General features: G+C 39.5%; 1 long non-coding RNA gene across 1 annotated transcript in view; it reads left to right on the forward strand.

Moving 5' to 3' along the window:
• The first annotated feature begins 8,681 nt into the window (after positions 1–8,681).
• Positions 8,682–17,164, forward strand: part of LOC131384269 (uncharacterized) — a 59,289-nt gene continuing 50,806 nt past the window's right edge. The window contains exons 1-2 of the long non-coding RNA XR_009214945.1: positions 8,682–8,819; positions 15,250–15,350. This is a non-coding gene — a long non-coding RNA (uncharacterized LOC131384269). The remainder of the gene's footprint in view (positions 8,820–15,249; positions 15,351–17,164) is intronic.

The following is a 17,164-nucleotide window of genomic DNA, read 5'->3' on the forward strand; positions in this document are numbered from 1 at the left end:
ACAAATATAAGCATTTACTAGCAAGTTGGTACAAATATACTTTCATATAACAATATTTATGATGTCAAGATTAGAATTCAACAAGTTTTAAAATATTAAAACAAACTATTCAACAAGAAAGCTCGTCTTTGCCTTAAAAAGAAACCCAATTTTCTGATGCTACGTATCAGAATAAATACAGATTAAACTTGAATTTTATGATAATTAGTATACTATTTACTTGACAATGTAATGACTAGGTGGTGCTTTGTCTTTTTAAAACACCTGTGCCAATTGTCTTTCTATTTCTTTAAATATTCTTCATGAAGTAGCTAAAGAGGAAGCATTTCTTCTTCTGGGAAGATGGAGTAGACATACTTTTCCCTATTCTTTCTGCTGAGTACAACTAAAAAACCCTGGACAATGTTTATAAAATTAACGTAAGAAGATTCTGAAAGGTGGAAGAAGGCAGAGCAGCTAGAGACCTCAGAACCCAAGGAACAACATAGTGGAAGGTTCTTTGGATTTTTTTTTGGTCTAAGTCTCAGACTTAAAGTGTAATAAGCTGGCAATCTGGAAACACCACGTGCGCGTGCGTGCACGCGCGCACACACACACACACACATGACCTAACACACAAAACTGCTTTCTTTAGCCAAAGGACCAGGTACAGGGCAGCTTAGCAAGACAAAAAACTTTTAGGAAACTACTCTATTCCAGTTAAACACCACAGAAAATCTATGACAGACTCTCATCCTCACAGATTGTAACAAGGAGCAAGGAGAACCTCACCTGGGCAGGTGTCAGAAGAAACCTAGAAGAGAGTCAGGACTTTCATCACCACTCAGTGGTAATGAGACCACATCTCTGAACCCCATGGTGTCAGTAGAGGTATATATTATGAATATATAATGTAAAACCTAATCAACCATTAAAAAACTATACAAAAAGATACACTTAAATATATATTTATAGATAATATATATAGATAAATCTAAATGGAATTCTAAAAAATGTTCAAGTAACCCACGGGAAAATAGGAAAAAGAAAGAGAAATGAAAAACTGAGAGAACAAACAGAGCACAAAAAATAAAAGTACTTAAACCATAATGTATCAATAATTGCATTAAATGTAAATCATTTAAATATACCAACTAAAAGACAGAGATTGGCAGAGTATATTAAGAAACAACACAACTCTATGCTGTCTATAAGAAATACACCTCAGATATAATATAGAAAGGTTGAAAGTGAAAAGATGGAAAAAGATATATCATGCAAATATTAACTAAAATAAGTCAGGAGTGGCTATACTAAAGCATATAAAGTAGATTTCAGAGCAAAGAAAATTACAGAGAAGGAAATTATGTAATAACAAAAGGTCAATCTACCAAGAAAAGATAGTAATCCTGAAGGTGTACACACCAAGCAACAGAACTGCAAAATATGTGAAATGAAAACTGATAGAACTGAAAAGAGAAACAGACAAATTCATAGGTATAGTTGAAGATTTCAATATTTCTCTCTTAACATTGATAGAACAACTAGACAGAAAATTAGCAAGGACACAGAAGAACTCAACAGTATCATTGGCCAACAGAATCTAATTTATATTTATAGAAAGCTCCACCTAACAACAGGAGTACACACATTTTTTTAAAATGCATCTGAAACATATACCAAGACAGACCATATGCTAGGTTGTAAAACAAACTTACAAATTTAAAAGAATAGAACTCCTATAGTATGTGTTCTCTGACCACAATAAAATTAAACCAGAAATCACCAAAAGAAAGACAACAGCAAAATCTCTAAACACTTGGAAACTAAATAACACACCTCTAAATAATTCATGGGTCAAATATTATATTGAAGTAAAAAAATTGAACTGCATGAAAATTAATGTATAATATATCAAAATTTGTGGGACACAGCTAAATTAGTGTCGAGATTGAAATTTATAGCACTAAATGCTTTCATTAGAAAAGAGAAAAAGTCTGAAATCAATAATCTAAGCTATCACCTCAAGGATCTAGAAAATGAAGAGCAAAATAAATCCAAAACAAATAGAATAAATAAGAAAGAGCAAAAATCAATGAAATTAAAAATAAAAACAGAGAAAACCAATGGAACAAAAAGAAAGCTCTTTGAAAAGATCAACAAAATTGACAAATTTCTAGCAAGTGTGATGAAGAAGAAAACAGATAATATGCAAATTACCAACATAAGGAATGAAATGGGATATCACTAAAGACCCTGCAGGTATCAAATAGATAATAAGGGACTATTGTGAGCAACTCTGCATGATTTGACAATTTAGATTAAATGGATCGATTCCTTTAAAAACATAAACTACCATAACTCACCCAAATTAAATAGACAATTTGAGCATCCCTGTAATTATCCAGGAATTCAAATTCATTAAAAAAGTCCTAAGTAAACCTCCAGACTTAGAAATTTTCATCAGAGACTATTAACAAGTGTTTAAAGAAGAACTAACACCATTCTACACATCTTTTCCAGAAAATAGAAGAGAAGGGAACACTTCTAACATTTTATGAAAAACCAATATTGCTTTGATACCAAAACCAGACAAAGACAGTACAAAAAAGAAAAAGAAAACTGCAGATGAATACAACATCCCTTGTGAATATAGACACAAAAATCTTAACAAAGTATTGGCAAACAGAATTTGGAATTCTATAAAAAGAATTAACATACTCTATGACCAAATAAGGTCTATTTCAGGAATGCATGCCATTTGAAAGTCAAGCAATGTAATCCACCATAGTATCAGGCTAAAGAAGAAAAATTACATAATCATATCAATCAATGCAAAAAGTTTTTTCCAAAAAGTTCAGCACCCAGTTTTTGTTCAAAAAATCTCTCAGAAAAATAAGAATAAAGAACTTCAACTTGATAAAGTGAATTGACCAAAATCCTATCATGCTTAATGGTGAAAGACTACATGCCTCTCTTTAAAAATGGGAACAAGGCAAAGATGTTTGCTCTTACCACTTATTTAGCATAGTGTTGGAAGTTCTAGCTGGTGCAACAAAGCACGAAATGAAATAATAGACACACATATTGGAAATGAGGAAATATGTCTGTCCCTATTTGCAGATGACATGAATGTTTATGTAGAAAATCCCAATGAACCTACATAAGAAGCAGCAGCAGGAGGAGGAGGAGGAGGAGGAGAAGAAGAAGAAAAAGGAGAAGGAGAAGAAGGAGAAGGAGAAAGAGAAGGAGAAGAAGACCTCAACTCATAAAACAGAACTATTAATTGAATTCAGCAAGGTCACAGGATACAAGATCAACATAGAAAAGTTAATTATGTTTCTATGTATTAGTAATGAACACTAAACGTGTGCTGAAATTAAAAGAAAAATGACATTTACAACTGCTCAAATAAAAAATAGCATAAATATAAGAAAATACAAACAGGACTTTATTCCAAAAACTACAAACAAAATACTGATAAAAAAATCAAAGCTCAAAATAAATGGACATATCATGTTCAAGAATTAGAAAATTCAGGATGGAAAGTATGTCAATCCTCTCCAATTTGCTGTGCATGTTTAATGCAGTTCCTATCAAAATCCTTACAAGATTTTTTATAAAATATATAGACAAGATTATTCTGGCAAAGGAACTAGAATAGCTGAAACAATTTTGAAAAAGAAGAATAAGGTGAAAGAAATCGCTATCCAATTTCAAGACTAATTATGTAACAACAGTAATCAAGACTGCTTGGTATTCATGGAGGAACAGAAGGGGAGGAGTAGACCCATAGGTCAATGGAACAGAATAGAAGACCCAGAAAAGGACCCATTCAAATATGCCCAACGGATTTTGACCAAGGTACCACAGCAATTCAATGCAGGGAGAATAAACTTTATGACAAAAGGTCCTGGAACAGTTTGACATCCAGATGCAGTAAAATTAACCCCATCTAAACCTCATAGCTTACACAAAATTTAACTCAAAATGGATTGTGAACATAAATGTAAAATGCAAAACTATAAAACTTACAGAAAAAACATAGGATAAGATTTTCAGGATCTAGGGGTAGGCAAAGTGTTCTTAGGCTGGACACCAAAACATGGTTCATAAAATGAAAACTGATATACTGGACTTGATTAAAATGTAAAACTTTTGCTCTGTGAAAGACCCTGTTAAGCCAATAACAGAAAAGCAACAGACTGAGAGAATATATTTGCAAGCCATATATCCAACAAAACACTAGTATTAGAATAAATAAACAACTGTCAAAACTCAATAGCATAATAAAGGAACAAATAATCTTACTAGAAAGTGGTCAAAAGACACAAAAAGACATTTCCCTGGAAGTGATATATAGATGGAAAACAAACACATGAAAAATGTGTTCAACATCATTAGGAATTAGGGAAATGCAAATTAAAGCCATAATGAGATATTGCTACACACCTATCACAATGGCTAAAATAAAAAACAGTGACAGTATCAGATGCTGGAGAAGATGAAAAGAACTGGATTATATTGCTGGTGAAAATATAAGCTGGTACAGAACCTATGGAAAAGTTTGGCAGTTTCTTAAACATGCAATTACCTTATGGTCCAGCAATTGTACACTTGGGCATTTACCCCAGAGAAATGAAAACTTCTTAATGTTGTGCATAGCAGCTTTACTCATAATATCCCCAAATTGGAAATAATAAAAAATGTCTTTCAATTGGGTGAGCAGTTAAACAAACTGTGGTATATCCATACTATTACACAGTAAAAAGGAACAAATTATTGGTATAGGCAGCAACTTGGATAAATGTCCAGTGAATTATTGTGAGTGAAAAAAAAATCCAAAGGATTACATACTGTGTGATTCTATTTATATAACATTTTTGAAATGACAGAATTATAGAACTGGAGAACTGATTGGTGGTTGTCAGGAGTAAATGAGGCAGAGGTGGGAGAGGCTAAGGGAGAGGTCAAGGGAGAAGGAAGTGGATGTGATTGTAAGAGGGCAACATCAGAGATCCTTGTAGTGAAGATGTTATCTTGACTCTGTCAGTGTCAATATTCTGGTTATGATATTGCACCATGGTTTTGCATGATGTTACTATTTGGGGGACACTGGGTAGAGGGTACATGGGATTATTCTCTATTGTTTCTTATTGCTTCATGTGAATCTATAGTTATCTCAAAATTAAGAAAAAATTAGCTAAGAAAGAATCGTTGCCTCTGGTTTCAGTTGCCTTTTCTAGCCAAGGGTAATTTAGAAAACATGGGTTTACGGTGTTCCATTTCCAGGTATCTGTGATGTCTATCTATGCAATGATTAAATTATCTTTTATAAATATCAATACCTTCCATGACTGACCAATCTTTGTGATCGACATGGCTTTTTAAGACAATAATTACTTTCAATCAAACTATAATTAAACCTGCAGGCCTGGGAGTCATCTTGTCTCATACTTGTTCACATATCATTTAGTCTTGTACGTTGATTTTAGGCCATGCCATTGCCAAGATGTCTAAGCTCTTGGATGAACATCATTATAACTCCCAAATGTTGAGAGCATATTTTATAGTTGTAATAGTTACTATCTCCTCCAGGGCACCCACTTTGAACTCATTTGGAACCACTAGTGATGTTTCCCATGGCTGGCGCTGAAAATTGGGAAAAATCAAAGTTGGTTCTTAGTTTCCCAACTACCACCCACCATCTGCCACCTGTGCATACCATGCTTCAGCTGCCAGGCCAAAGAAAATTCGTTGTAAAGGCACATGTGCATCCATAATATGACGTTTCTTTGGCAGCCCCACTGGGTCCTCAGCCCCAGCCTAGTACAGGGTACCTGAGTGACCCTCATTGCTCCATGTTGTCAGACAAATGGAGTGTGGGGCAGAGAGAATGGAAGTTCCTCTGGGGTGTGAGTGTTTGGGTACAGAGGATCCTTCAGGTTCTGCCTGGTCTGCTGACTTCCAAACCCAATAATGGTTCCAGTGTATTTTGCCTGTTGAAGTGACTACCCTGAGTGATTCACCCTATATGGAACACAGTGGCAGCTTAATGGGGCAAACCTCTTTGGATTTAACCAGACTTTGGTCGAAATCAGGCCTGTAGCACTCAAAGCCCAGAAAGATGCTGCCCTGCTCATGAAAGTATATTTCGAACAGGAGAAGGATGGTGGTTTTGAGGAATGGGTGGTATTTATCATGTACTCTGTCTGATTGCTTTTCAACCCTGGGAGTCTGGACTCCTGTTAATTTGTGTGGCTGTCCTAGTGCCTTAAGATCCTGGAGTGAGAAGTATTATGCACTAGGTTGGAAAGGTCAACTGTGACAGAAAGAGATTCTATCTTTGTTAACATCTTGGCTTGATTAATCTCTGCTGTTTCTATCTTTTTCTGCAAGTTTGGCTCACCGAACTTAGGTTCACCAATTCTTTTATTTACTGAAATTTAGAAGATAGAGGCAGAAGAAGAAAAGATTTTAAACTCTTTTTTTTTTTTTTTTTTTAATAGAGATAAGGTCTCATGATGTCGCCTAGGCTGGTCTCAAACTCCTGAGCTCAAGTGATCCTCCTGGCTCGGCCTAAGATTTTAAACTTTGGATTCTCACTGTCTGTGGTCCAGCACATAATTTTTTTTCTATTGAAAGTATTTGCATAAGACTAAATTTATATTTGGTCTTTGTTAGATTATTTTTGATAGTTTGTTCATTCTATCATCATTCGAATATGCTGTAAATTTGTATATATGGAGACTGTTTTGTATTACAGGACTCTCCAGGCATGAGTGGAGCTTATTTAGCCAATGGTATTTAGCATTCATTCCTGTATATTCTACACATAGATATTTAGTCATTTTTTGATAACAAAATCTTCTTAGGATGTGGGGTGAAAATAAACTTCATTTTTGAGGCAAATAAAACTTCAAAAACAGTTACTGTCTACAGTGCTTACTTATAAACTATGATCCCTTGAGGATCCTATACTTAAATAACACCAAAAATAAGGATAGAGGCAAATGAAAAGAAAAACAGAAATGAAGACCTGCTCCCCACCTCAGAGTTTACTTTTTTCACTCTCCATTCCCAGGCCGGAAGCCTCAATTTTTTAATCCTGAGTTTTTAGCACTGTTTTAGTCTTCAGCACCGTTTTGCATTTCCTGGACATATATCACGCGGTGACTCACAGAGCTGGGGTGCACAGGGAAGGCACATCGAGTTGCTCTAACAGAACAGGATGACATGATCTCACAGAATCAGCCCCATGTAATGCGTCATCCACACAATATTACCAAGCAGTTCTTGTCTTGATTCTTAATCTGAGAATATGCTGCAAAATGCTGGAGGGAAAAAAAATCTGTCTTGTGGGATTGCCTCCCTCAGGCATAAAATGAAAACTAATTTGATCTTTTGGAGGTACCTTTGCTCCCAAAGGAACCCAATGTACTCAGCCTCTGCTCGAGGAGTATTAGTCATGCATCTCGGAAATGTTGCCTCCCCTGTGCTGGAAAAGGCAGGTCCCTCTGAGGCAGCCCCCTCTGCAACAGGTTTTATTTTGAGTGGGATATTAAATAGAATTTCTAATTAGAATGACAGGGGAAATTGTAGGGAGGCAAAATAATTTCCCATGTTGGAAGTTGATCAAGACATAGTGGTTAATAATCTCCCTTTTTAAGGGGACTGTATAATTTAAGGGGAATAGACCTTCCTTTACTGCAGAGGAAATAGTGTGAGTGCGCAGGGACCTGAAGAGGATGAAAGCGCCAGAGCCCCAGTTGGAGGAGAAGTGGACAGTACTCAACAAGGAAGAGAAGAAATCAATCAGTAGGTTGAAATGGATGAGAATGCTGCCAGGCCATCATCTGTATGAGAATATGTGCCTGGTGTTTTAAAAATGTTTGTTAGAATTGAAATGACTGTCAAAGGACAAGGTACAGTTTCCTCTTGAAGCTCTTAAATTGTCCATCATCTTAAAGATGAAGGTCCTTAAAGGCCATCTGCTCCGTCTTCTGCATTCAGACTGAATTGTTTAAAAACTTCTCAGAAAGATGAGAATCCTAGGGAAGAATGTCACAGAACCAAAGGTAAGTGAAACCTCCATGAAATCCCTCAAGTTTCAACTGAAACTCTTCTTGTTTCAGTCAGGGCTAGTGGCTGGACCAGGAGAACTGGTGACAGCCAGTGTCTCCCATGATGCCCTGCTCTTGAACGAGGCTTTTCTTGTTCTTGGTTTAGAGGAGACGAGAATTAGCTCTTCACAGCGTAGAAGCCATTCCCACACTTGAAAGACTTTGTTAACGTGGCTCTTGCTAAACTCAACAATCCATTTCCTTAAAGGTTTTTCTAATTTCATTTCTCAATTCTGACCCTGTGAAGGTTAACGTGAAGGTCTGATACTGAATGAGGAAGCCTTTGAACCCTGCCAGGACCTCACTTACTTAAAGCATTTTTACTATTATATTCATTTGGAGGAGCTGCAGAGCCCTTCACTGTGGAGATGGCAGACAGCTGGATAGCTGACAGGACAGGAAAAAGCCAGTGAAATCTTTGAATTTGTCTGTGTACCACAAGAACCAGTGACATGTTGTAAACTGGTGACAGGAAAAGCAATTCAGCACAAAAGCAATTTTGACTGAATTGGGCTTCCAGTGGTGCCTGTGGGAAGAGTCTCAGAGCAGGGCATCATGGGAGACGCTGTCTGGCACCAGTTCTCCTGGTCCACCTATCGGCTCTGAGGTTTAAACATGGCGGCTCCTGTTTTCCTCCCAGCTCTGGTGCCAAACGGCAGTCCCACAGGCATCCTTCCCAGAAATGGTTAGGGTTAATGGAACGATTGTTATCACGAGGTAGGCTGGGGTTTACAAGTGTGGTCTCCCAGAGGCTGTTGATGTCCTTCTTTGCAGCCTGTCTATAATCCAGATAAATTGCACTAGGTGGATAGTGCTGACTGGCTTCAACTTCTTTCTCCTACGGGTGAATAACTATGTTAAAGGTAATACCACACGTTAATTGGAGCAATTTTTAAACTAATTAAAATAGTAAAATTATTTGTCTAAATAACGTGTTGCCATAGCATATTAAAAAAAAACCGGCCGGGCGCTGTGGCTCACGCCTGTAATCCCAGCACTTTGGGAGGCCGAGGCGGGCGGATCACGAGGTCAGGAGATCGAGACCATCTTGGCTAACACGGTGAGACCCCGTCTCTACTAAAAATACAAAAAAAATTAGCCGGGCACGGTGGCGGGCGCCTATAATCCCAGCTACTTAGGAGGCTGAGGCAGGAGAATGGCGTGAACCCGGGAGGCGGAGCTTGTAGTGAGCCGAGGTAGCGCCACTGCACTCCGGCCTAGGCGAAAGAGCGAGACTCCTTCTCAAACTGTTCTGAGAAAATATTGAAAAAACATTCATTCAACAAACGTGCTTTGAGACATCCTTTGAATCAAGACCGTGTGATCGGTTTGGATAACTTGCTCACAGAGAGCTCACATCTGCAGGAACACACTCTCCCAATGGACTGCAAACCTCTTTTAAAATTGCAGTTGTTTCATGATATATGTGGTACCTGGGTTCCGACTCTAGTTCTTGGGAGTTTGAGAACAGGAAGGGTATGAAAACCCTAGTAAGTCCAGGGGAATCAAAATAAAAAATGCACCAGGTGAAGGACAGCCTTCTCACCTGATTCTAGTTCTCAGAAGAAAAGCATTGTTTGCTCCTTCTTTTCCTTGTGGTAAAGCATAAGAGGGGTACTGTCTGAAGCATCAGTCTCATGTTTTTCTTTTCTTCCAGAGAGCAATTGCCCTGCTAACTTTTAAGTCTTTTCAGCTTTCCTTCACCTTCCAACAGGTGAATAGTTTAGTTTCATAGAGTGGTTTCCTTACCTTCATATTTTGATTCCCTGTGATTTTTATAGTGTGACCATTGAGATAGTTTACTTATATTTTCAAGTAATTATTTTTTATAAAATATATCCATTAAAAACTGTGCATGCTCATTAAATTTGAAACATACTGGTATGCAGGAGGAAGAAAAAAGTCTATAATCCTACCACCTAAATGTATCTACCATTTGTACTTTGGTGAACTGTGCCAGGCCATGTATTTTTTGGCGTAAATTTTATTTAAAAAATGTGAAATCATAATAAACATTATGCACACTTTGATTCCCTTCACATTTTGACTTAGCATTGCATCTGAAGCATTTTCCACTGTATAATGTTCTTTTTCGAATCCTTGGCTTGATTACATCATAATATTCTATTGAGTGGAGTTACCTCATTTTATTTAATTATGTTCTCTCATACATAGAATGCCAGCTTTTCACTGTTATAAACAGGATAAGATGAATATCACTGTGCGGATTATTTTAATCTAAAACTAACAAGATACGATTTCTATCAAAACAAATTCAAGTACTCTTCAACAAAGCCTAGGGCTTTAAAACACCATCCTTGCATCCTAAGAATAAATTCCACTTGATCATGGTAGATGATTCTTTTAATGGCTGTTGAATTTGGTTTGCTAGTATTTTGTTGAGGATTTTTGCATCTATATCCATGGGGAGATGGTCAAAGAGTACAAAGTTTTAGGTAGACAGGAGGAATAAGTTTTTGAGATCTATTGCACAGCATGGTGCTTTAGTTAATAATAATGTATTACATATTTCAAAATTGCTAAGACACTAAATTTCAAATGTTCTCACCATTAAAAAAAGGATGTGATGTGATGCAGATACTAATTAGCTTGATTTAGTCATTCCACATTGTATACATATATCAAAACATCACCTTGTACCCCATAAATATATTGCAATTATAATTTGCAATTAAAAATTAAAAAAACAAACCCATGACTCTAAAGGCACTGACATTCCTGAAACTTTCCAGTCACTCTTGGGATGCCTCTGTCTGGTCCATTGCTCTTCTCTATGAGAAGGAGAGTCTTGCTGCTCCTTTGTTTCTCCTTTTTCCTGTCAGCGATGTCACTTCTCCCTCCCAGCCCTCATCAGTCAGATTTCCCAATGACCAGACTGTCTTTCTGGAATGGTTCAATCAGCCCATATGTTCCTGTCTATAAGTAAAGCATAGACTTTGGCAATAGTCTGATAAATTTACCTCAAGCTTCCTAGAAATAACCTAGGTCTGAATTATCTAGTTGGTTGGCATCAGGGATGTTGCGATTTGGTGATAGCCAGGTATCTCTTGTTGGGAGAGGGGGCAGTTGCACCCTGCTTGCCAGGCTGGGCTTGTGAGGCTTCTTCCTTCACAGCCTCTGCTGCAGGCAGGGGATCACACAGCTGACCTGCTCTCTGATTCTACAAGAAGAAGCTCTCTGGCACTTACACTGCTAAGTCCTCCTTAGCAATGTTAGTTAGCAATTGCCAACATTGCTCTCTGTGCTAAGTTCTCCATATGCACAGCTCTCAGTTATGCAGAAACCAAAAAACGCAAGGGGTTCAAAGAGAGGCAAAGGTAGGTGTACTGTGTTTAATTTTAGTTTTCTGTGTAGGACTTCTCCCCTTGGATGTAATTGCGCTAATTGAGCCACACAGAACTAATCAGAGCCTTATAAAAGGAGACTAGATCAATGTATCAACACACCTATCATTCCAGAGGCATCTTCCTTATCTTCGTTTTGTACAGTGTGAAAAGGGAGATAAATAGTTGTTGTTGTTCTGTCTCAGTGCTTGATGGAATATAAAAATTCAGGGTATTTAGCTACTCCAGTGGCTGAGGCACGAGAATCTCTTGAACCTAGGAGGGGGAGGTTGCAGTGAGCCAAGATCATGCCACTACACTCCAACCTGGCAACAGAGCAAGACTCTGTCAAAAAAAAAAAAATCCGGGTTATTATCCACAGTGCTAAATGAGTACTTGTTATAGAGAAGTGCTAACAGCTGTAATGTTTACCCAGTTCCATTTTAATAGAGAACTAAGAACTCTACTTATTATTAAAAGAAAGAGCCTTTTTAAAAGCTGATTTTCCACTATAGCTGCTTGCATGAGCTACACTCACACAATGGACTCACCTCTCCTCTTTGGCATACTTAGTCCCAGTCGCGGAGTAACCCTGAGACTCGGCACATAGTTTCTCACCAGGCCATTCCCAAGTGTTTTCCTGAAATGGGTTCTGTGAAACCTTGAGGAGGAATTGTTGGGGATGGAATCAAACCACAGGCTGTGAGGTGCCTGGCAGGATGGAGAGAACTTGATTTGTGGAATAAAGTTGAGATGGGTGGATGACCGTGATGTCAGAAACTTCAGAGAGGAGTAGTTGTTGGTTTTTTGTTGATACTTTTTTTTTTTTTTTAATAAAAGAGGAGGAGTGATGTCTAGAAGCAGGAAGAATGTCCATCTGTCTTCATGGTGTGTGGGAGGGGAGTGAATGAACAACCTCCACTCGAGAAGCCTTCAAGGAAAGTTATTTTGATACTCACTCAATAAATATTTATTGAGCACATCTGCTGCACTAAATCCTGGGCTGGGTGCTGGGAAAGCAATGTTTCCGTGCAGTTATGATCTGGGAGATAAACATGGTGCAGTACCAAGGTCAGTGGCTTTGTGAGCCGCTGTCAATCACCTCAAGATATGTCAGTCATGGGGAGGCAGAACTCAATGGAGTTTGAGGGTGTGGAGTGATTGGTTTGCCATGGACAGGGCCCCAGGGATAAGAGGGGAAAGCGTTGGCAGGGAGGGAGCAGTAAGGGAAACCAGGAAGTCCTCCTCTCTCTCTTTCCGGATTGCTTACTTCACAGCTGCCTCCTGTTCCATTTCTCCACATGGACTTTCTCTGCTGCTCGGTCCACTCAGCAGAAGCTGGCTGTCCTCAGAGCCCCTGTTCTTCTTCGTGTGTGTGTGTGTGTGTGTGTGTGTGTGTGTGTGTATGTGTTTAATCTTCTGTGTTCACAGGACCAGCCCAGATTCTGACTGGATGCTCATAGACCTGATTCCAAATTTCCAGCTCTAGCCCAATCTGGTTGCCCAGTACCAGGAGAGGTGGTCACAGAGTGCGAACATGTCTGGGGCACTTAGCTTTCCAGAGAAGAGAGATTGTTGAGAAATGGGTGGACAGCCTAAAACGTGTGTTCCCTGGGCTGTCTTCTGGAGGATGTTGAGGGTGTGAGTCCTCCCATGTAGTTATTATGAGGGCAGACGCTGCAGTTAGGACTCACAGGCACGTTGCTGCTATTCCCCTAAAGTCCTAATCAGACAATTCCAAAGGCAGGAAAATGCTGAAATAGCCTCTGGCCTAATCACGTTAACTATACTAATAAAGAGACCTATTTGCCACCTTACTCAGACATTAAAAAGAATCAGAGTTGGCTTTCCTTCTTTTCAGCAGGTCAATGTTAATTGGCAGCATGTTTTTATTCATAAAGAAAATTTAGTATATCTTTAATCCAGGTGAAAAATTCATATATGTCTAAATGACAAAGTAACATTTTATTATGATCTCTCCACCCACTATATACAGAAGTCTGCTTTGTTTCTTTTCTTTTCTTTTTTTCTTGAGAGAAGGTCTTGCTCTGTTGCCCAGTCTGGAGTGCAGTGGCACAATCATAGCTCACTGCAGCTTCGACCTCCCAGGCTCAAATGATCCTCTCCCCTTAGCCTCTGAGTAGCTGGGACTACAGGTGCACACCGCCACCTCCAGCTATTTTATTTTTATTTTCGTAAAGATGAGGTCTCCCTATGTTGCACAGGCTGGTCTCAAACTCCCGGGCTCAACTCATCCTCCAGCCTCGGACTCCTAAAGTGCTGTGATTACAGGTGTGAGCCACCACGCCCAGCCCTCTTTGTTTCTTAGACACTCTATTCGAGTATCCAAAGGCAAGCTGCCAAATCTTGTGTCCCTGAGTTGCTGGGCCTGCATCCCTGTCCTCACTTCCTGGTGCTGACAGCAGGATTAGCCCCATGATGGATGATGGCAGGTGTGGCCTTTTGTGTCTGATGGATGGAGCCTGGGCCCAGATTTATGGATTTTCTTTTCTTTCTTTTTTTTTTTAATTTGCTAACAATGTTTTGTTTTGAAAGTAAACATTATTGTGTATATTTGAGGTTTACAACTTGATGTTGTGGGATACATATAGACATATGGGTTTCTATAGTGAAGCAAAGGAAGGGATCTGTCATCCCACATAGTTACTCTTTTGTGACAAGAGTAGCTTAGATCTATTTACTTAACAAACGTCCCTAATGCACTACAATTTTATTAACATGAGGATGTTGTACATTAGATCTCTAGACTTGTTCATCCTACACATCTGCTATTTTGTATCCTTTGACCTATATCTCCACCATTTCTTCTCCACCAACTGTGGTAACCACTGTTGAATTCTCTATCTCAGTGTTTTTGAGCTCTTTCAAGTGAGATCATATTTTTCTTTCTGTGTTTGGCTTATTTTACTTAGGATAATGTCCTCCAGGTCCATCTATGTTGTGGCAAATGACAAGATCTCTTTTTGTTTTAAGGCTGAATGATATTCCATCATATACATATATATATATATATATACACACATATATACACACACACACATATGTGTATATGTATATACACACACACATATGTGTATATGTATATACACACACATATGTGTATATGTATATACACACACATATATATACACACACATATGTGTATATGTATATACACACACGTATGTGTATATGTATATACACACACATATATATATACACACATATATGTATATATATGTCACTTTTTTTCTTTTCTTTTTTGAGACATGGTCTTGCTCTGTTGTCCAGCTGGAGTGCAGTGGTGCAATCACTGCAGCCTCTCCTGAGTTGCTGGGATTACTGGCATGCACCATCACATTCAGCCGATTTTTTGGTATTTTTAGTAGAGATGAGGTCTCACTATGTTGCCCAGGCTGGTCTTGAATTCCTGGGCTCAAGCAGTCCTCCTGCCTTGGCCTTCCAAAGTGCTGGAATTACAGGCATGAGCCACTGGCCCCAGCCCCACATTTTCTTTATCCATTCATCCATCGACAGACATTTAGGTTGACTCCATGTCTTGGCTACTAAAAATAATGTTAAAATGAGCACGGTAGTGCAGATATCTTTACAAGGTATTTCATCTCCATTGGGTATATACTCAGAAGAGGAATTGCTAGGCCATATGGTAGTTCTATTTTTAATTTCTTTAGAAACCTCCATGCTGTTTTCCATAATTGCTCTACCAATCTGCATTCCCACCAACAGTGTACCCTTTTCTCCACACCCTCACTAACAATTGTTATCTTTTGTCTTTTTTATAGTGGCCAGATTATATTTTTCGATGTGATACAGTCAAAACCCAGAGAACCTGGGTGGATCCTTGGCATTCCCTTCTTGGATGGACCCTGTGAACATGAAAACAGTGAGTGGAAGAGGCCTCTCAGGGGCAGAAGGAAAAAATCAAGCTTTACCCCTGTGCTCATTTACTCCATCTATTTTTCAGTTAATGTTTTCTCCATGCTATTGTCCACTCTGTGGACGGTAACGGTACAGTGATCTGGACCCTGCCTCCAGGGAGCTTTCTGTTGAATAACAAGCAGTTTCCACCATCCTGATGAGTGCTTCAATAGGGGAGCAGAGGGGCTAGGAGAGAACCTAGGAAATGTACTGACCTGGGTTTCTGGGGAGCTCAGACAACCTCAGCAGGAGAAATGCAAAGGATAAGCAGGTGTCAGCAGGCAAGGAGTGTGCTTGGTATAGGGAATGGCTACTTTGGAGAGCGGAGAAAGACGTGTTAGAGACTCTACAGAAGCCCAGGAGCACAGGTGTGGCAGTGACCTGGGCTGGTGTAGAAGCCACACTGTGCAGACCTCATGACTGGTCAAAGAGCTTGGACTTCCTCCCAAAGGCAATGGGAGCCACTGGAAGGCTTTAGGCAGTGGAGGGGGTTCACCCTCCCTTAGCACCTCCAGCTCCTCCTGCAGGGTCACTGAGGCTTTAAGTCCACGTCAGAAGTGGGGTTTTATAAACATTCCTGGGTCCATGTGTGTGAATTAGAAGTCAATTAAAATGAAGAACATTCACATGTTTGGTCTCTGGAGTCAGTTGAGGCCATTTCTCACTTCCTCTCTCCATATATAGAGTCCCTACAAAGTCTGGTCTCCTATCCAGCCTGTCCTTTGGCCTTGGCACAGGAATGACTTCTGTAGAAGCCTATGACATATTTTCGTCTCTGCTCGCCTGGTAGGAGCTGAGTTACTTTTCCTGTGAGGCGTGCAGGAACCAGTGTCATTTGTGCACAGTCTATAGATAGTGCAGAGACAAGAACCCAGGGCACAGCTGTTACAATGAGGCTGTGCAAGGATCCCCACAGGGCCCAATCTGCTGGAGGCTTACTTGGGTACAAGGAGGTTATTTTCTTCTCTTTGGTGCTGCTTCAGTCTGTGCTTCCACTCAGTTGGCTTTCTTGCCTCATCCCACCATCTGCGTCAATGATTGGAGGACAGGAATGGGGAAAACAATTGAGGACGATTCAGTCCAGTTATGTCGGTAAGATCAGCTCATGTGCGTTGTGCTGGATGTGCAGAGGACAGGGTTACATCTCATTCAATTCAAAGTTTGTTTTTTGACTCTGATTTCTCAAGACCCATAGGAGTTGATGGTGACTCAGCCAACAAAATAGGCCCTGGAATTGGACCACCCGGGGCCAGACTCCTAAATCTACCACTTACTGACCATGTCAGTGTTTGGCAAATAACCCCTTGGCTTTTTCTCTAATAGAGTGTGGACAAGGGGGCCTAGTTTGGAGGGTGCTGTGAAGTTGCTCAGTAAATGATTGCTATTATTGTTAATTATTAGTGTAACAACCAGTGATGGAAAGCAAAGGCTGTACTCTAAGGATGGGGAACTCACATCCCTGAGAACACGAAGGAACCCCTGGAGAAGGGAAGCGGCTGGATCCTTCCCACCTGTGTTGGCACTTCCAGCCACACCCTGCTCACGTTTTGCATTCCCTGGGAAGGATCTTAGCACATCAAAAAGACATAGATAAGACAACTTGGAGTTATGCCGCGCAAACCCACCAGAGCACTGTTGGGAACAAAAGGGTAAATGCAAATACAACGCTCATTGATGTTCTACCGCTGAGTGAGCAACCCAGCTTGGAGAAAACAGCTTTATCTTATAGCTCATTAAATTGGAGTTTACTATGGTTTGAATGTTTGTGTCCTCCCTAAA

Source organism: Hylobates moloch, unplaced genomic scaffold, assembly GCF_009828535.3.
Source record: "Hylobates moloch isolate HMO894 unplaced genomic scaffold, HMol_V3 SCAFFOLD_9, whole genome shotgun sequence".
Classification (NCBI taxonomy): Eukaryota; Metazoa; Chordata; class Mammalia; order Primates; family Hylobatidae; genus Hylobates; species Hylobates moloch.